Source organism: Pongo abelii, chromosome 3, assembly GCF_028885655.2.
Source record: "Pongo abelii isolate AG06213 chromosome 3, NHGRI_mPonAbe1-v2.0_pri, whole genome shotgun sequence".
Lineage (NCBI taxonomy): Eukaryota > Metazoa > Chordata > Mammalia > Primates > Hominidae > Pongo > Pongo abelii.
Genome location: NC_071988.2, coordinates 9,387,216 through 9,408,384, shown reverse-complemented (window position 1 = coordinate 9,408,384; position 21,169 = coordinate 9,387,216). Strand labels below are relative to the sequence as shown.

Genomic DNA, 21,169 nt, shown 5'->3' with positions numbered 1-21,169 from the left:
CAGAGAGTAAATCATTCTTACTTAGAAAATATAAGTTGACAGTTGAGTAACAGCAACAATGAAAGCTACAAAGCAGTAAAATTATATCTTTAAAGTGATGAGGAAAATTTATAATACAGTCATGCATCATATCATGACAATTCAGTTAATGATGGACTGCATTTACAATAGCAATCCCATGATTATAACGGAGCTGTCGACTTCCTGTCACCTGGTGACATCATAGCCATCATAATGTTGTAGCACAATGCATTACTTTTCTGTTTGTGATAGTGTTGGTCTAAACAAACTTGCACCGACAGTGGTATAAATGTATAGCACATATGATAATGTACAATACATAATACTTTATATAATAAATGACAGTTACCAGTTTTTTACTATACTATTATTGCTAAAGTATACTCCTACTTATAAATAGTAGACTGTGAAACAGTCTAGGCAGGTCCTTCAGGATCTATTCCAGAAGAAAACATTGTTACAGGAGATGAAAGATCCATGTGTGTTATTGCCCCTGAAGACCTTCCAGTAGGACAAAATGTGGAGGTAAAAGATAATGTTATTGATGATCATGACTCTGTGTAGGCCTAGGCTAATGTGTGTTTCTCTTTGACTTGAACAAGAACATTTTACAAAGTAAAATTAAAAAAATGGAAAAAAGCTTATAGAATAAGGATATAAAGAAAATGCTTTTGTATAGCCATACAAGGTGTTTTAAGCTAAGTGCTTTTTTTTTTTTTTTTTTTTTTTTGAGGCAGGGTCTCACTCTGTCACCCAGGCTAGAGTACAGTGGCTCAATCTTGGCTCATTGCAACCTCCGCCTCCCGGGTTCAAGCAATTCTCCGGCCTCAGCCTCCCAAGTAGCTGGGATTACAGGCATGTGCCACTACATCCAGCTAATTTTTGTATTTTTATAGTAGAGACTGGGTTTCACCACGTTGGCCAGGCTGGTTTCGAATTCCTGACCTCAAGTGATCCGCCTGCCTTGGCCTCCCAAAGTGCTGCGATTACAGACCTGAGCCACTGTGCCGGGCTAAGCTAAGTGTTATTATAAAACAGTAAAAAAAGTTTTTAAAAATTAAAAGTTTACAGAATAAAAAATTACAGAAAACTGTGGCTAATTATTGAAAAATATTTACAAATTTAGTGTAGCCTAAGTGTAGAGTGTTTGTAAAACCTATAGTAGTATACACTGATGTCCTTGGCCTTCATATTCACTCATCACTGACTCACACAGATCAACTTCCAGTCCCTGCAAGTTCCATTCATGGCAAGTGCCCTAATACAGGTGCACCATTATACTTTATTTTTGCTGCTCCTTTTCTACATGTTTAGATACACAAATATTTATTGTTGTGTTAAAATTGTCTACAGTATTCAGTACAGTAACCTCCTATATAGGTTTGTAGCCGAGGAGCAATAGGCCATACCCCACAGCCTAGGTCTATAGTAGGCTATGCCATCCAGGTTTTAGTATACTCTATAATGTTTTCCCAACAGTGCAACTGCCAAATGACACATCTCTCAAAGCATACCCAAACTGATAAGCAATGTAGGATTGAAAAATTTTTTAGACAAAAAGGATTTACCACCAACATAACCTCCCTAGGACAAATTCTAAAGGATACACCCCCCCAAAAAAAAATAGTGACAGAAGAATGGGCTGTAATGCAAGCAATCATATTGGTAACAATTGACCATGTAAAATAACAAAAATGATTTATCTGTGGTGTTTTTTAAAAGTGAAATAATGAGAATAGGTTTACTATATTATAGAAATCAAGGAGTGATTGGAGTTAAGATGTTCATATGCCTTTATGTTCTAGAAGAAGATAAAAGTAATAATTGACTTTAGAGATGTTCATTTAAATAGGCACAATAACATTTCTGGGCTGAAATAATTAAAATAGAATATCATGCTCTTGGTAGAGAGAATACAATAGTCTGTAAAGAAAAAGGCATCAAGAGAGGGAAACTAAAAATAACTGAGACAAATATAAAGCACAATAAGATAGGAGTAATAGTGGATCACAACAAATATGAAGGAAGTAAAATCTCTAAACAAGGATTCTTAGACTTCTCTTAAAATAAAATTTGTCACTTATAAGAGATTCATCTGAAACAGAAAGGCACAGTAAAAAGTAAAAAGATTGAAAAAGAGATTCTAGGCAGATGCTAACTTAAAAATGCTGGAATATCGTTTCCCCACCTCCCTCCATCTCACACAAATAGACTTAAATTAAAAAACATTTAACAGGGAAATCTTCATAAAATTATTTCTGTCATTATGGATTTATCACATCTGGGAGAAAAATCCACATATGTATAGAATTTACTGGCATCACATGTGGCTAGAAATGTTAATGTGTCTATTTAAATGAACATCTCTAAAGTCAATTATTACTTTTATCTTCCTCTGGAACATAAAGGCATATGGAACATCTTAACTCCAATCACTCCCTGATTTCTATAATATAGTAAACCTATTCTCATTATTTCACTTTTAAAAAACACCACAGATAAATCATTTCTGTTATTTATAAACATTTTGTTATTTATAAGTCATTTTGTGATCACACAGTAACATGCCCCTACAGGGGACTCCCCTTCACACCCCAACCTTCCCCTGTTCCCTGCAAAAATGCTTTTGGCTTAGCATGCATCAACCACTTGGAAATAGCAAGATAGGGAATGAGGATCAATTCTGTGAGCTTTGACTCAAGAAGAAAGACGAGAATCCACTGGAATCATGAACACCCGAGATCCCAGAGAGGAGAATATGGGCAAATAACTCTCATGATGGTGTCTGGTTGGTAAAAGCGAGTGAAGCGCCAGTACATGAGAAAGGCAGTGAACCTTCCTCTGTGATTTAACTTTCCACTGCCGAGCCAAGCAACCCAGGCCAAGGGAGAGCATTTTGTTTCTCCCAAGCCCTAGAGCTAACTAGGGGAGAGGCTTAGAGGCACTGAGAGGGCAAGACACTGGAAAAAAACTTGCAGGCATTTTCCCAGACCAGGGACTGAGAGCAGAATGCCATTTTAACCCAGGCACATATAAAGTCTGTCATTCTTTAGTGACATGGCAATGTGGCCATGCAGACATTTTAGTCTCAGGCCAAAGACTCGAGCATTTGTACTGGAGCAGGTTAGTGGCTTCCACAGCCAGAATGGTGGAAAGCACCTCAGCAGTAGGTGCTGGAATTGTGCTTTCCTGTTTCAGGTCTGGGGCAGGAGGAGAGCTGCTACAGCTATGGTTTCTCCTGGGCAATGAGACTTGCAACCAGACTCACTTGTGACAGGTACCTACTCTGCATGTGTCATTTCTGGGTGCCCCAGCCTGCTCCCCTGAGATTGTGGTATGTCAGGGCCCTCTCTGCTCTACCTCAGGCAGAACTCCAGGCATTTGAAGTACATGCTTGCCTGGACCAGCAGCCTGAGCTGCCCCACACTTCCTGGACATAGATCATAGTACGGGGGACTCAGGGGAAGGCCTCTCCGCTTCACACCCAGGCAGAAATCCAGGAATTTGAAGCACCTGCTCACCTTGATCAGCAGCCTGAGCCACCCCACCTTTCCTGTACAGAGATCCTGGTGCAAAGGGGCCTTCATTTCATGCCCAGGCATATTTCTAAGCATTCAGAGTACCTGCCCAGCCAGACTGGAAGCCTGAGCTGCCCACTTTTCCTGTACAGAGATTGTGGTGCAGCAGGACCTTCTCTGCTACACACTCAGGCAGATTTCCAGGTGTGTGGAACACCCACTTGAATGAACTAGCAGCCTGAGTCACCCCACCTTTCCTGTGCAGATACTGATGGCCCTCTCTGCTTCCTGCCCAGGCAAATCTCCTGGCAGTCAGAGCACCCACTCACTGGGATCAGCAGCCTGAGCTACCCCACCTTTCCCGTGCAGAAATTGTGGTGAAGCAGGGCCCTCTCCATGTCCAGGCATATCTCCAGGCAGTTGGAGCACTCCTCCATCTGGATTAGCAGCCTATGCCATCCCGCCCTCTCTATGCAGAGGTTGTGGTATAGTGGGGCCTTCTATACTCTATGCCTAGGCAGATCTTTAGGCATCCCTGGGGTACCCCTCTCCTGGATTAACAGTTTAGGCTGCCCTTCCTACCAGTACAGAAAACTTGAGGCTAAGAAGTTTCCCAATTCCATGCCTAGGCACACATCTGCGCACTTGGCGGCCACCCAATGGACTCTCCCTTGTGCTGATGCTGGCCACTGGAGGACCTATAGGTAGTCCAGCCTCATCTTCTTGTCTGGTTCCACCCATCTTGCCTCCAACCCTCCCAAGTCTGATTAGAAAGCTCAGGCCACTGTGTACTCTACACATCAGCCCGTTGTCCAAGACAACAGAGTTCTCCCAGCAAAAGGGGACAAGTATATACCCAGCTATGTTAGCTGCAGTTGGCTCTTACCCATAAGCATCTTCTCCTTGCTTGTAGGTCAAACTGCACAGCCTAATATAAAACCTGCTGACCCAAGTGCACAGGTCTATAGAAGCAAAGCCAAAGGACCCTACTCAATATTCTGTACAGTCACATCCTCTAAGTGAGGGTAGGAAAGAGAAAAAGGAAAAATAAACTTATAGGTTAAGAAATTAAAATTTAAAAATCTTACCTGCATGAAAATAGTTGCAAAAATTACAAGTGCCAGCATCTCCAGATGAGATGGAACCAGCACAAGAATTCCTGCATGATGAAAAGTCTAAATGTAGTGACACAAAAAGTCTAAATGTAGTGATCACACTAGCTCTCTCCAGCAATGGTCCCTAACCAAAATGAAAACTCAGAAATGACAGATGAGGAACTCAAAGTATGGATTGCAAGGCAGCTCAACAACATCCAAGACAAGATTGAAAATCAACACAAAGAAACTTCTAAAGCAATCCAAGAAATGAAGGAAAAGAAACATCTTAAGAAATCAATCACAACTTCTGGAATTGAAAAACCTCACTTGAGGTATTTCAAAATACAATAGAAAGCTTTATCAATAGACTGGACTGAGCACAAGAAAAAAATTAAGAGCTCAAAGACCAATCTTTTGAATTAAACTTGTCAGACAAAAATTTTAAAAAGAATTTTTAAAAATGAACAAATTCTGAGAAATATGAGATTATATAAAGCAACCAAACCTACAAATTATGGCATTTCTGAGAGAGAAGGAGAAAAATAATCTGGAAAACACTTAAGAAAATTTCTCTAATCTGCTACAGAGGTAGGCATCCAGACAAAAGAAATACAGAGAACACCTGCAAGGTACCATACAAAATGAACATCACCAAGGCATATAGTCACCAGACTGTTTAAGGCCAATGCTAAAGAAAAAAATCTTAAAATCAGCTAGATAAAAGGTCAGATCATGTACAAAGGGAGCCCCATCATGTTAACAGTGGACTCCTCAGCAGAAACTTTACAAGCCAGGAGAGATTGGGGGCCAATTGTAGTATTCTTAAGGAAAGAACATTTTAATCAAGAATTTCGTATCCTGCCAAACTAAAGCTTCATAAGAAAAGGAGAAATAAAATCTTTTCCAGACAAGCAAGTGCTAAGGGAATTCATTACAACTGACCCAGCCTTACAAAGGATCCTTAAGGGAGTTCTAAACATGAAAAAGAATGAATGATACCTGCTACCATTAAAAGACACTTAAGTACGTAACCCACAGACCCTAAAAAGGAAACACACAATAGAAACTACAAAGCAACCAGCTAACAAACTTCATGATAGGATCAAAACTTCATGTCAATATTAACTTTTAACGTAAACAGTCTAAATGCCCCGTTTAAAAAGGCACAGAGTTGCAAGTTGGATAAAAAACCAAGACCCATCCAACTTCTGTCTTCAAGAGACCTGCCTCACACATAATGAAGCCCATAGGCTCAAAGTAAAAAGTTAGAGAAGGAAAACAGAGAGCAGGGGTCACTATTATATCAGATAAAACAGACTTTAAACCAACAACAGTGAAAAAGGACAAAGGCAGGCATTACATATCAATAAAGGGTTCGATTCAACAAGAAAAATATTCCAAATAGAACTATTCCAAATATGTATACACCCAATGTTGGAGCACCTAGATTCAGGAAACAAGTACTTCTAGACCTATGAAAAGATTTAGACAGCAACATAACAGTGGGGGACTTTGACATCTCACTGACAGATCACTGAAGCAGAACACTAATCAATAAATTTTGGACTTAAACTCTGCACTTAACCAATTGCTCCTAATGGACATCTACAGAATATGCCATCCATCAACCAAATATACACTCTTCTTACATGCACCTAAAACACACTCGAAGATTGGCCACATGATTAGCCATAAAGCAAGTCTCAAATTAAAAAAAAAAAAAGAAAGAAACACCAAATATATTCTTGGATCACAGTGGAATAAACAGAAATACCAAGAAGAGCTCTCAAACACTACACTATTACATAGAAATATAAATAAGTTGCTCCTGAATAACTTTTGGTAAACAACAAAGGCATAAATTTAAAAGTTCTGTGTAATAAATGAAAACAGACAAAACATACCCAAAATCTCTGGAATGCAGCAGTGTTAAAAGCAAAGTTTACAGCGCTAAATGCCTACCTCAAAAAGTTAGAAAGATCTCAAATTAACATCACACTTAGAGAAACTAGAAAAACAAGAACAAACTAACCCCAAAGCTAGCAGAGTAACTAAAATTAGATCAGAACGAAACCAAATTGAGAATCAAAAATCTGATCAATGAAACCTAAAGTTGGCTTTTTTGAAAGGATAAACAAGATCGATAGACTGCTAGCAAGATTAACAAAGAGAAAGATACAAATAAGCACAATCAGAAATGACAAAGATTACACTACAACTGATCCAACAGAAATACAAAAGATCCTCAGAGACTATCATGAACACCTCTATGCACACAACTTAGAAAATGTAGAGGAAACTGGCCGGGGGCGGTGGATCACGTCTGTAATCCCAGCACTTTGGGAGGCTGAGGCAGGCAGATCATGAGGTCAGGAAATCGACACCATCCTGGCTAACACGGTGAAACCCCATCTCTACTAAAAATACCAAAAAAAACAAAACAAAACAAAACAAACATTAGCCGGGCATGGTGGTGGGTGCCTGTAGTCCCAGCTATTCGGGAGGCTAAGGCAGGAGAATAGCGTGAACCCGGGAGGCGGAGCTTGCAGTGAGCCAAGATGGCGCCACTGCACTTCACCTTGGGCGACAGAGCAAGACTCCATCTAAGAAAAAAAAAAAAAGAAAATCTAGAGGAAACGGATACATTCCTGGAAACATACAACCTCCCAAGATAGATTGAGAAAGAAGTTGAAGCCCTGAACAGACCAAGAGCATTCTGAAATTAAATAAATAATCTACAAACCTACCAACCAAAAAAGACAGCGGACCAGAAGGATTCACAGCTAAATTCACATCTAAATTCTACTAGACATACAAAGAAGAGCTGGACCCAATTCTATTAAAACTATTCCAAAAAATTGAAGAGGAGGTACTCCTCCCTAATTCAATCTATAAAACACCACTCTGATACCAAAATGTGGCAAAAATGCAACAAAAAGAGAAAACTACACACCAATATCCCTGATGAAAATAGGTGCAAAAAATCTCAATGAAATGCTAGCTAACCAAAATCAACAACACATTAAATATATCATTCATCATTACTAAGTGGGATTTATCCCAAGGATGCAAGGATGGTACAACATATGCAAATCAATGTGATATATCAACAGAATGGATAAAAATCCTATGATCATTTCAACTGTGCTGCTGAAAAAGCATTTGATAAAATTCAACATTCCTTCATGATAAAATCCATCAATAAACTGGTTATAGAAGGAACATACCTCAGTACCATAAAGGCCATATATGACACATCCACAGTATTATACTGAACAGGGGAAAAAAAAAAAGTCTTTCCTCTAAGATCAGGAACAAGACAAGGATGCCCACTTCCACCATTGTTAACATAATGCTGGAAGTCCCAGCTAGATGATCAGACAAGAGAAAGAAATAGGGGCAGCCAAATTGGAACAGAAGTTAAATTATCCTTGTTTACAGATCGTATGATCTTATATTTAAAAAAACCTTAAGACTCCACCAAAAAACTATTAGTGCTTATAATTAAATTCAGCAAAGTTGGAGGATACAAAAATGAACATACAAAAATTAGTAGCATTTCTATATAACAGTGAATAATTGGAAAAAATCAATAAAGTAATTCCATTTACAATAGCTAGAAATAAAATACTTAGGAATAAACTTAACTAAAGAAGTAAAAAATTTCTACACTGAAAACTATAAAACATTGATTCAAGAAATTGAAGAAGACATGAAAAATGCAAAGACATTGCATGTTGATGGATTGGAAGAATGAATATTGCCAAAATGTCCATATTAGCCAAAGCAACCTATAGATTCAATGCAATATATGTCAAAATACCAGTGACATTCTTCAAAGAAATAAAAACCCTGTAATTTATATGGAACCACAAAAAAACCAGAATAGCTGAAGCCATCTCAAGCAAAAAGAACAAAACTGGAAAAATCACATTATCGGACTTCAAATTATACTACAGAGTTACAGTAACCAAAACAGCATGGTACTGGCATAAAAACAGACACATAGATCAATGGAATAGAGAACCCAGATATAAATCCGTACATCTAAGGTGAACTCATTTTCAAGAATGGTGCCAAGAACATATATTGCATTGGGGGAAAAAATAGTCTCTTCAATAAATGGTGCTGGGGAAACTGGATATCCATATGCAGAAGAATGAAACTAGACCCCCTATCTCTTACCATATGCAAAAAAATGGATTAAATACTTAAATATAAGACATGAAATTACTCAAATGAAACACTGGAGAAACTCTCCAGGACATTGGTGTGGGCCAAGATTTCTTGGATAATACTCCAAAAGCAAGGCAACTGAAAGAAAAAAAAAAAAGACAAATGGGATCACATCAAGTTAAAAAGCTTCTGCACAATGAAGGAAACAAAGTGAAGAGACAACCCACAAAACAAGAGAAAATATTTGCAAACTACCCATCTGACAAGGGATTGATAACCAGAATACATAAGGAGCTCAAACAACCCAAGAAAAAAAAATCTCAATCCAATGTAAGAATGGACAAAAGATCCAAATACACATCTCTCAAGACACACAAATGGCAAACAGGTATATGAAAAACATGCTCAACATCACTGATCATCTGAAAAATGCAAATCAAAACTCTGAGACATCATCTCATCCCAGTTGAGATGGCTTTAATCCAAAGGATAGGCAACAACAAATGCTAATGAGGGTGTAGAGAAACAGGAGTCCTTATATAATGTTAGTGGGAATGTGAATTACTACAAGTGCTATGGAGCAAAGTATGGAGGGTCCTCAAAAAACCTAAAAATAGAACTCCCATATGATCCAGCAATCCCACTGCTAGGTATATACCTCCAAAGAAAGGACATCAGTCTATCAAAGAGATATCTGCACTTCCACATTTATTGCAGCACTATTCACAATAGCCAAGATTTGGAAGTAACCTGTGTCCATCAACAGACAAATAGATAAAGTGTTGTACATATACACAATGGAGGACCATTCAGCCATAAAAACCAATGAGATTTTGTCATTTGCAACAACATGAATGGAACTGGAAGTCATTATGTTATGTGAAATAAGCCAAACACATTATGTTATGTGAAACAAAGACAAACGTCACATGATCTCACTCATTTGTGGGAGCTAAAAATTAAAACAAACTCATGGAGGTAGAGCACAGAATGATGGTTACCAAAAGCTGAGCAGGATAGTGAGGATAGTGAGGATAGTGAGGATAGTGAGGATAGTGAGGATAGTGAAGAGAGTAGGGGAAGTACGTATGGGTAATGGGAACAAAAATATAGTTAAAATGAGTAAGATCTAGTATTTGATAGCACAACAGCATAATTTACTGTACACTCAATAGCTATTATATAATTGGAAAGCTCATAACACAAAAACATGATAAATGCTTGAGGTGATGGATATCCCATTTACCTTCATGTGATATTACATGGTATGCCTGTATCAAAATGTTTTATGTACCTGATATGTATATGTACCCATAAAACTTAATTTTTCAAAAAAGGAACAATGATATTTAAAAGACAAAAGGCACTAAGGGTACGTAAGAGGCTGTTATAACCGTTGCCTTCTCCAGCCCCTGAAGTAGTTTTCCAGGGACTTAAGAGCCAGTCTGCCTGTAGGAAAAGCTTGTTTATAAATGGGGAGAACCCTTTATTAACATTTTAAAAATTGTTTCAAAACAAACACTTAAGCATTGTTGATATTTTGCTATCTTCACTTAAATTTTTGTAAGATAGAAAATATTTACATTTATAAGATACCCTCTTCCCTCACCCACCTGTCCAATGCTGGTCAGCACTAAACCCTATTTGGAGATTACTTTAGGTGTGAAATTTACATGATTCATATTCTACCTATTAATGCTATTAATACTACTCTAAGTTGTAAGCTTCTCATAGCTTCTTTTCCCTCTTGGTGCAAGTTAATGGAATTGCCTTAAAATTCGTTGCTTCTTTTTCTAAAGCTTTTCCATGAGAAAAGCAAATATCTAAGTGTAAAATCCTCAGCATCCCTGCCGAGTTACAGAAGAACAAAAATATGCAAATTGGCGTTAGATCCAGTATTAGCGATCCTAAAAGACCTGTAGGGAACTCTTCTGAACGTAATTCAGAGGGTTTGAAGATTATGAGGTAAAATGACTTACAATAATTACATTTTAATTCTAGTTCACATAATAACAGAATCCAATTAAAACACTAATTTAAATTGCCCTTATTTGGGGATTTCAAAGATACTTACATAGCTTCTCCCTGATTCTATCAAGTGAAATGAAAATGCAAACCCAACATGTTAGATTTTATTTCATGCAAGATTTTGGCTTTTGGTTTTTTAAACAATGCCTAAATGAAATGCCCCTAAATCCTAACATTTGCCTCATAGAGCAGGTAATTTACTGTAACCTACACATCTAAGATTATATAAGTGCAAAAAGATGTTCAATTAAATTGAACATAATCAAACCTAGTATCTATTCGTTCTTGGAAACTCATACTATATTGCAAACTATGTAGCTCTACAACTTGTTCCATTTTCCTTAAAACTTTACTAGAATAGAGTGTTAAATTTATCGACAAATTCTTTATATCAAGGTGTTTTTTAAAATGCCTAATTGACCCAGACTAATACAATACTAAGATAGTTTAACTAGTTTTCTGGGGATTTCTAGAAAAGTAATTCTAAGAAATAATGTTGATAGTTCACATTACTTCCATGTATGATTTTCTAGTTTCTTGTGAACATATAAATTCATAACACTCAAGATGATTAAAATCAGTGTACCATAAACATTGACTTCCGACTATGTGTGTGCATGTATGTGTGTTGCATTTGCAATTATATCAAGGTAAAGTTAACAATTAAGAAAAATAATTACCTCCAGATAACAGAAGCCTGGTGAATTAGAGAAAAGAAATTAGGCTTGATAATCACACTCCACTTGGGAGTAGGATTTGTTTGAACAGTAGATGCTTTGGGGACTGTATTCCAATTTGTTTTTTCATCATACTCCAGATTCTCTCTTTTGGGGCTTAACACCGTGTGAAGAAGGCACTTGCTTCCCCTTCACCTTCTGCCATGGTTGTAAATTTCCTGAGGCCTCCCAGTCATGCTTCCTGTTAAGCCTGCAGAACTGTGAGTCAATTAAACCTCTTCATAAATTACCCAGTCTCAGGTAGTTCTTTATAGAAGTGTGAGAATGGACTGATACATAATCCCAACACTGGAACACTCAAGCGATAAAAAAACAAAATCGAGTTAAAAAAACAAAATCAAAGGAGTACTAGAAGGAAAAAAGATACTCACATTCAGCAAATAGTGCTAGATTTACATGTGTTAGAAATGGTAAGCTGATAAACTTAACTGATGCATTTTGAGAAGAGGAGAGGTTGAAGTAAGTCATGAGGCGCATGAAACCTACAGTAAAGAAAATGTTTTTTTTTTATTATTAAAGTTTTAGGGTCCATGTGCACAACGTGCAGGTTTGTTACATATGTGTACATGTGCCATGTTGGTGTGCTGCACCCATTAACTCGTCATTTAACATTAGGTATATCTCCTAAGGCTATCCTTCCCCCCTCCTCCTACCCCACAACAGGCCCCAGAGTGTGATGTTCCCCTTCCTGTGTCCATGTGTTCTCATTGTTCAATTCCCACCTATGAGTGAGAACATGCAGTGTTTGCTTTTTGTCCTTGCGATAGTTTGCTGAGAATGATGGTTTCCAGCTTCATCCATGCCCCTAAAAAGGACACGAACTCATTTTTTATGGCTGCATAGTATTCCGTGGTGTATATGTACCACATTTTCTTAATCCAGTCTATCATTGTTGGTCACGGCTCTCTGCAGCCCAACTTCCCAAGCTCAGGTGATTCTGCCCACTCAGCCTCCCAAGTAGCTGGGACTATAGGCACATGCCACCATGCCTGGCTAATTTTTGTATTTTTTTGTAGAGATGGGGTTTTGCCATGTTGCGCAGGCTGGGCTGGTCTTGAACTTCTGGGCTCAAGCAGTCAGCCTGCCGTGGCCTCCCAAAGTGTCCTTATGATTAACTTTTCTTATCAAAATAGTGTCTGTCTCATTGGGCTGTTGGGAAGATTAAATAGATAAATACAGTGCAGTCAGAACAGTGTTTGGCACATGATGAGGACCACGTAAGTGTTTACTCATTATGATTAGATACAGCTCTTATAGATAGCATATTGCTGGACTTAGGAAAACAAGAATGATAATCTTTTCTTATTAGTTTAAGAGTTTGACCCATTTACATTTGTTTCAATTATTGATATAATTTTATTCATTTATATAAGAAAAATAAAAAAATAAAATAATTTTAAAATAAAAAAAGAAAATGTGGTAGAAACAGATACGACTGCCAGCACAGGTCAGAGGCAGAATCACCATAGGCAATTGTGGTAAAAATATTGAAGGACCAGCTGGGCACGGTGGCTCATGCCTATAATCCCAGCACTTTGAGAGGCCGAGGTGGGCGGATCACGAGGTCAGGAGATAGAGACCATCCTGACTAACATGGTGAAAGCCTGTCTCTACTAAAAATACAAAAAAATAGCCGGGCGTGGTGGCAGGCGCCTGTAGTCCCAGCTACTTGGGAGGCTTAGGCGGGAGAATGGCATGAACCTGGGAGGGGGAGGGGGAGGGGGAGGAGGAGGGGGAGGGGGAGGTGGCAGTGAGCTGAGATTGTGCCACTGCACTCCAGCCTGGGCGACAGAGTGAGACCCAGTCTCAAACCAAAAAAAAAAAAAAAAAAGTTAAAGGACTTGGTGGAGTTAGGTGGCCAGAGGGAGCAGTTTATAAGCTGTAAAATCCCAGATATAAGAACAATACTTTCCTGATCCACTACTGTTAAGGGAACATGTAGCAAATATCCACAATATGACCATAAGGACTCAAGAAAAACCTATTCTAGAATGCCGATGTGGAAAATTATTTTCTCTTTAAAATAACGATTCTCTTTCCAGCTCCATGTTCAGCAATGTCATACTGATAGCTTCAAACAGGCCATGATGAGAGAATTTACACCATGAAAACTGGCAAACGCTACAATCAGAACTTTTTTTTAAAGAGAGAGCTGCACTTACTAGCATACCACTGGATAAAATGTCTTGGGATTGGGATTTTTTGTAAATTTCTAATAAATGTCAGGTTTTTAAGGTACTCTAAAAATTAATTTGATAACTTGATGGTGTCAAATGATGAATGCTGTCCTGAAAATAGAATTCAATTTCATTTATTTACTGGGAGGCACGCCTAAACCTGGGAATGATCTATTTTCAAAGAGACTTAATAAAAGAATAAAAAATTAGCCAATGCTCTTAATCATTTTGTGTAGATTTGATGACATAACACCACATTTATTGATTACAGGATTGACTTTTTCTGTAGTTCCAGTGTTGAGATAATGTGTCAGTCCATTCTCACACTTCTATAAAGAAATACCTGAGACTGGGTAATTTATGAAGAGGTTTAATTGACTCACAGTTCTGCAGGCTTAACAGGAAGCATGACTGGGAGGCCTCAGGAAACTTACAACCATGGCAGAAGGTGAAGGTGAAGGGGAAGCAAGTGCCTTCTTCACACAGTGTCAGGGGAGAGAGCACATGTACCAGAGGGGGAAGTGCCACACACTTTTAAACCATCAGATCTCATGAGAACTCACCATCATGAGAACAGCAAGGGAAAATCCACCCATATGATCCAATTGTATCCCACCAGGTCCCTCTCCTGACACGTGGGAATTACAATTCAACCTGAGATTTGGGTGGGGACGTAGAGCCAAACCATATCAGACTAGAATCCTTTATTAATGTTTATGTCAATGATATTAAGATGTCGTCTGTGGAAGATTTATTGCAATGTTATCGTTGTGTTCTAATGTCAATTTCCCCTAGCCATTACACCCTGTGTTTTCAGGAAAAGATTTTTTCATGAACTGTTTAAACCTGCAAGAATGCAGCTGCACCTGTGGGATCGTGTGTGGCCCCAAACTTTGCAATAGCAATGCCTATTCCTTTCTTTCTGCTTGAAATAACCCAGAGCAGAGCAGCTGATGGCATCTGGGAGCAGGTGCTTCTCTCTCCATGGTGGATGCTGAGGTCATGCCCCGGAGGTCTTGTGCAGTTTTGTATTCTCACAGCCGTCAATGAAACTGATCACACAATCTTGTCAAGGGTCGAAGCCTGTGGGGGAGATTCCCTCAGCAACTTAACAGATGACAGCCCCATCAGCAAATAATGGAGGCACAACACAAAGCAGTTATCAAATGGGTTCTAGGTGGCTCTAGTCCCCGTAATCCCATAGAGCTTTTACTCTAAGCCTATAACTGATGAAGAAAAATTTCCAGGTTCTGTCTTAGGGGAACTAGTGAGCCTTAAGAAACTAACAGCAGCTGCAGCTAATTTGTCAAGAAGGTCACCACTCAATATTGTCAAAAGAGCACAAAAAACCTCCGTAATAAAGTTTTTCAAAATTATACACAAAGTAGCAGATAGAATGGCATAACCCCCACATATCCATCATTAGCTCCAACAATTATCAACGTATGTCTCATCTTGTTTCACTTCTGTTCTCACTCACCACCCAATCCCACTGCTGGATTATTTTAAGACAAACTCGAGAATTACACTATCCTACCTCTAAAGTTGCTATTACATATCTTAAAACCAGAACTTTTAAAAATAATAAGCACAATAGGGCCGGGCAAGGTGGCTCAAGCCTGTAATCCCAGCACTTTGCGAGGGTGAGGTGGGTGGATCACTTGAGGTCGGGAGTTTGAGGCCAGCCTGGCCAACTTGGCAAAATCCTGTCTCTACTAAAAATACAAAAATTAGCTGGGCGTGGTGGCAGGCACCTGTAGTCCTAGCTACTTGGGAGGCCAAGGCAGGATAATCACTTGAACCCAGGAGGTGGGGGTTGCACTGAGCTGAGATCACACCACTACACACTCCAGCCTGGGGGACAAAGGCTCTGTCTAAAACAATACAAAAAAAAAAAAGGCATAATGTAACTAAAATACACCAACAGTTGCATATTGCAAATTATCAAATATCTAGTCATTTCAGGTTTCAAGTTATTTCACAAAGGCATTTTTATGGTTGACTTATTGGAATCAGGATCCAGGGAAGAGCCCCTTATTAATACATTTGTTTGATAAGACTTTTAAATCATTTTGAATCTGCAACATTCCCGTCTCTATTTCCTTGCTTTTTGGATAAGTTGTCTTGAGACAGATTTCCTAAAATCAGAGCCCAAGATGTGGATTTTGGTGAAAGTGGTGTATTGAGGGAGTGCTTTCAGGAGAGGGAAAACATCAGGGAAGCAGGACTGGGAAGAAAAATAGCTAAGCAAGGATGGTATTAGCTCCACTCTGACGCCAGAGGGAGCTCTGGCACCACAACGTTGAATTCCCTTTGAGCAAGGCACCGCAGGTACACTACCGCAGGTACACTACCGCAGGCTAGTCGATCAGTAAGGTGGGCATGGTTACCTCTTGGGCAAGAAAGCTCATTTGTGGCCAAAGGCAGTTTTCTAGAGGAAGGGACTGCTGTAACCTTCGGCAGCCAGCGCTCCCAGCAGCAGACTTACGGGAGTGATGAAGGACACTAACAGCATTCACACCAGAGTGTCTCTATCTTCTATGTTTTCTGTAAACTCAGCATAAAACAAGAGGCCTAATCCAAATCAGGTTTTAAATTTGGCAAGACTACTGCTATGGTTTGAGTGTTTGTCTCATCCAGAACTCATTTTAGAAATTCCCAATGTGTCCGTATTGAAAGATGGGGCCTTTTAACAGGCAATTGGGTCATAAGGACCCTGCCCTCATGAGTGGATTAATCCATTCACAGATTAATAATGAATTAATGGGTTATCATGGGAGTGGGACTGGCAGCTTTCTAAGAGGAAGGCAGACCTGAGTCAGCAAGCTCAGCCCCCTCACCTGGAGTGCCCTGCACCACCCCAGGTCTCTGTAGAGGGCCCCCCTCACCAGCTGTGCCTCCTTAACCTTAGACTTCTGAGGCTCTGGAACTGTAATAAGCTCCTTTTCAAGTTACCAAGTTTCATGTATTGTTTTATAGACAGAAGAGAGACCAAGACAACTACACTGACGAGTACTATATGCTTCCCCCTACACCACCTCAAAGGGCACTTTATATCTGGTTATTGTACAAAAACTTCTATTGCATGATTCTGGTACTATTAAATATTTCTGCCAGAAACTGACTTAACCACTTCCACATTGCTTAATGAGTTGGCTTAAGTTTGAGAACCTGGTTTCATTTAGCAGTGTATATGTCTTTGATGTGTATTACACAACTCTTTATAACCCCTATGAATGTGTGGTATTCTTATGTGGAAAAATGTTTTCCAACAATAAAGCTAGAAAAAATGAGTGCATTTTTTGGGTTCTTTCAGATGCCTGGGAAGTAAAACCAAATTAAAACTGGCTTTAAAAAAAATCAGTTAAGTGTGACTCATTTAACTGGGGCGTCATAGCTGAATCCAAAACCTAGAAGATAAATGTCAGTAGTTTTTACTGAGTCCCTAACTGGGTTTCTCCTTTCCTTTAGGTGGCTGCCTTGTTAACCAGAACTGCTCTAGGACAGGCAGGAGTTTTCATCGTCATGTTTACATTCTATCCTTTCTTCAATCCCAACAGTTGGGAATGAAATTTCTCATACTGGACGAATATTGTTTTGGACTAAATGTTTGGGTACCTTCCCCACGTGTTGAAACTCTAACCTCTAACATGACAGACTGTGGTGAATAGGATTAGCGCTCTTATGAGAGACATGAAAGCTTGCTGCCATGTGAGGCTACTGTGAAGTCAGCTGTCTGCAACCCTGAATAGGGCCTCACCAGAACCTGAGCATGCTAGCAAAATGATCAAGCTTCAAGCTTCCAGCCTCCAGAACTGTAAGGCCTGGGATAAATCCCACCGGACCATGGTGAATGCTGCTTTCTAATGTTCTGTTAAATTTGGTTTGCTAGTATTTTGTTGAAAATTTTTGCATCTATGTTCATCAGGGATATTGGACTATAACTTTCTTGTAGCATTGTCATTTGGCTTGGTATCAGGATAATGCTAGCCTCATGAATTTGGAAACATCTCCTCTTCAATATTTTCCTGAATATTTTGAGGCGGCTATTGCTATTTGTTCTTTAAATGTTTGTTGGAATTCAGCAGTGAAGCCATCTAGTCCTAGGCTTTTGATTGGAGACTATCACTGATTCAATCTCCTCACTATTGGTCTGTTCATTTTTTCTATTTCTTTACAATTCAGTCTTGGTAAGTTGTGTCCAGATGATTACTTTTTCTCCTAGGTTATATAATTTGTTGAAGTGTAACTATTTGTAGTAATCTCATGATTCTTTGTATTTCTGTGGTATCAATTGTAGTGCCTCTTCTTTTTGATTGAGTTGAGGTTTGCCAATTTTAACCTTTTGAAAAAGGAACCAACTCTTATTTTCATTGATCTGTTTCTCTGTTCTGCTGATTTCCTTCTACTAACTTTGGGCTTATTGTTTTTCTATTTCTTTGAGGTGAAACATTGTTCGAGATCTTTCTCCTTTTTTGATCTAGGCATTACTATAAACTTCCTTCTTAAAATTGCTCCCCATAAGTTTGCTACATCCCATAAGCTTTGATAGGTTGGTTCCTTTTACCTCAAGATTAATATTTCCCTTATAATTTCATTGACCCATTGGTTGTTCAGCAGCGTGTTTAATTTTCATGTTGTAATTTCTGAAAATTCCTGATTTCCAGTTTTATGCCATTGTGGTCAGAAGAGACTTGATTTCAATTTTCTTAAATTTGTTAAGACTTATTGCCTAACTTGTGATCATGGAGAACCTTCTGTGTGCCCTCGAACTGTGCATTCTGCTGCTAATGAAGTGTTCTGTATGTCTGTTAGGTCCATTTGGTCTAAAGCATAGTTATCAAAGTCTGATATTTTCTTTCTTGGGATGATATATTATTGAAAGTGAGTTTTGAAATCCCTTGTTAGTATATTACTGTATCTGTTTAGATTAGTATTTATATTTAAGTGTTCTGATGTTGAGTATATATGTATAACGTGAACCCTTTATTACATAAATATTTTCCTCTTTTTTTTTTGACTTGATCATTTTGTCTGATACCTGGGCTCTCATTTCTATTTGCATGGAATATCTTTTTCCTTCCTTCCACTTTCAGTCTTTGTGTCCTTACAGGACAAGTGAATCCTATAGGCAACATATAGTTGGGTCTTACTTTTAATACATGTAGCCACTGCCTTTTTAGACTTGAATCCATTTGTATTCCAGGTAATTACTGGTATATAAGGACTCGCTGCCATTTTATTAGTTGTCTTCTGGTTGTTTTGTAGATTTTCTTCCTCTTTTGCCATCTTGTGATTTTTTTACTTTTTATATTTTGTGTATCTACTATCGGTTTTTCAAGAGAGTGAAGGCAGTTCAAGTAGAAGCATCTCAGACTGAGTCATGTTTGTCTAGGGCCTCCAAGAACAAGATGCCCATGTTATAAGTGAACACATAAGAATTGTTATGGGCAATACCTATGTAAAAAGAGGGAGGCTGGAACAGACTAGGAGAGTGTTCAGACTGTGTGTAAGCCTGATACCAAGAGGAGAGAGGGAAGGTAGGTTGGGTGAAGGAACCTAGATAGCTAACTTTGCAGAGGGCTCCCTGGCAGCCTCACTAAACCTTTATTAGCCTGCACACTATCAGAGGAGTCTCCATCTCTTAAGATCAAGCCTGTGTTGGTGGCTCTGCTGAGCTCATCCGGGAGCAGCTTCTGTGAGCCATGTCTTTTAGAATAAGTGCTGTGGTAGATTTCAGAGCTCAGCAGCTAAGGGCCGTAGTCACTTATACTCTCTCTAGTTAGAGGTCTGTGAGTCCTGTTTTCTCAAGGCCACCACAGCAGTGCAGGTCTAAGGAAAGGTCAACAAGACCATAGCAGGGTTCTTGCCAAGGTCACATATCAGAAGAATCCAGTAACTTCAGGAATTGTATCTTAGAATCCTCATAGTTCCCAGTGATTAGACAGGAGCAGCCCATGGGAAGAACAATCTCAGCAAAAATACAGAGATTGGCTTCAGAACCAGAGGCTCGGGCTATTGGTCAATGGCCCTCTCCCTACAATCAGAATTAGAAAATGTACTCATGGTCATAATAAATTTCCTCCAGGCCACCATAAATCCTCATAGATGTCTCCTGGCCTAGGGTCCTGGAGTTGAGATAAACACATACTGAGTAATTTTGTGGCCTGGCATCTGCTCTCTACACATAGAAGCCAAGCACTGAAGTCCCCCAAGAACTAAGGATGATATCTAAGCATCTTCATTCTTACCAAAACATGTTCTACCCCTTCCTGGGACAGTAAATAAGTTATCTTATTGAGGTAGGAGAATAAAGTTGGGAGGCAGGGAGCATAAGGCTGCTAACTGAATCAAAAGGAAAACCCTGCCTCTCTACACGCGAGTAGCAAAAAGATCAGCAGCTACTCCATTTGCAAACCCCTGCTTTCCACTGCATTGTAGATGAAAAATGGAAAGCTCCTCTGATCGGCCCCCTCCCACAACCAGTCAGACTGGTCACAGGCCTCACCTTCGTTTGCGCTGGGGTATAAATTTGTAACTTCACTTAAGCCTCAGACCAGTTGCCTTTTGCATCCAATCGGACTGGTTGCAGGCCACTACTCATTTACATAGGGTGTAACTAAATAACCAATGAAAAACCTCTAGAGGGTATTAAAAATCCAGAAAATTCTGTAACCCACACTCAAGCCACTCGCTTGAGCCTCCTTCTCCTATGTGGAGTGTACTTTCATTTCAATAAATCTATGTTTTCATTGCTTCATTCTTTCACTACTTTGTGTATTTTGTCCAATTCTTTGTTCAAAATGCCAAGAACCTAAACTCATAGTCAAGACCCTCTGCCGTTAACAGTCTCTAAAACAGCATTTTATCTCTGCAGATCCCATGGAATTATTTGAATTATTTTTGCTTTTTCCATGAAAGAATGGCTTCTCCTACCTAGGATTGTTTCCTGACCCTCCTCTCTCCAGACACCGATTTGAGAGGTGTTTCCCCAATATTTTTACATGCTAAATTCCATTTAAGTCGGCTTCCTAGGAAATCATCAGTAGGGAGACCAAGAAGTCCCACAATAGGCTACCTGCAATCTAGAGAACGAGGAAAGTTAGCAGCATGGCTCAGACCAAGTCCAAAAGCCTTATAACCAGGGAAGCTGACGGTATCACCTGCAGTCTAAAAGCCTGAAATCTTGGGGGCTCCAGGGAGGTAGAGAAGTGGGGGCACTGGTAAAATTCTCATGTCTCACAATCCAAAGGGCAGATAACCTGGACTTGTGATTTCCAAGAGTAAGAGAAGAGTGTCCTAACTCCAGGAGAGGAAGCAAGTAGAAACTCGCCTTTCCTGATTTTGTTCCATTTGGGCCCTCAGGTGACTGGATGGAGCACGTTCACATTGAGGCCTGATCTTCCCCACTCAGT

The 21,169-nt window shown here is 39.2% G+C and overlaps 2 long non-coding RNA genes across 2 annotated transcripts in view; one reads left to right on the top strand and one right to left on the bottom strand.

The window, feature by feature from the left end:
- Nucleotides 1-21,169, bottom strand: part of LOC134761257 (uncharacterized) — a 158,200-nt gene that overhangs the window by 14,003 nt on the left and 123,028 nt on the right. The gene's annotated exons all lie outside the window — the stretch shown is intronic.
- LOC134761256 (uncharacterized) lies at nucleotides 1,159-20,131 on the top strand. The gene is made up of 2 exons (XR_010139600.1): nucleotides 1,159-11,777; nucleotides 13,620-20,131. It is a non-coding gene; the product is annotated as an uncharacterized LOC134761256 (long non-coding RNA).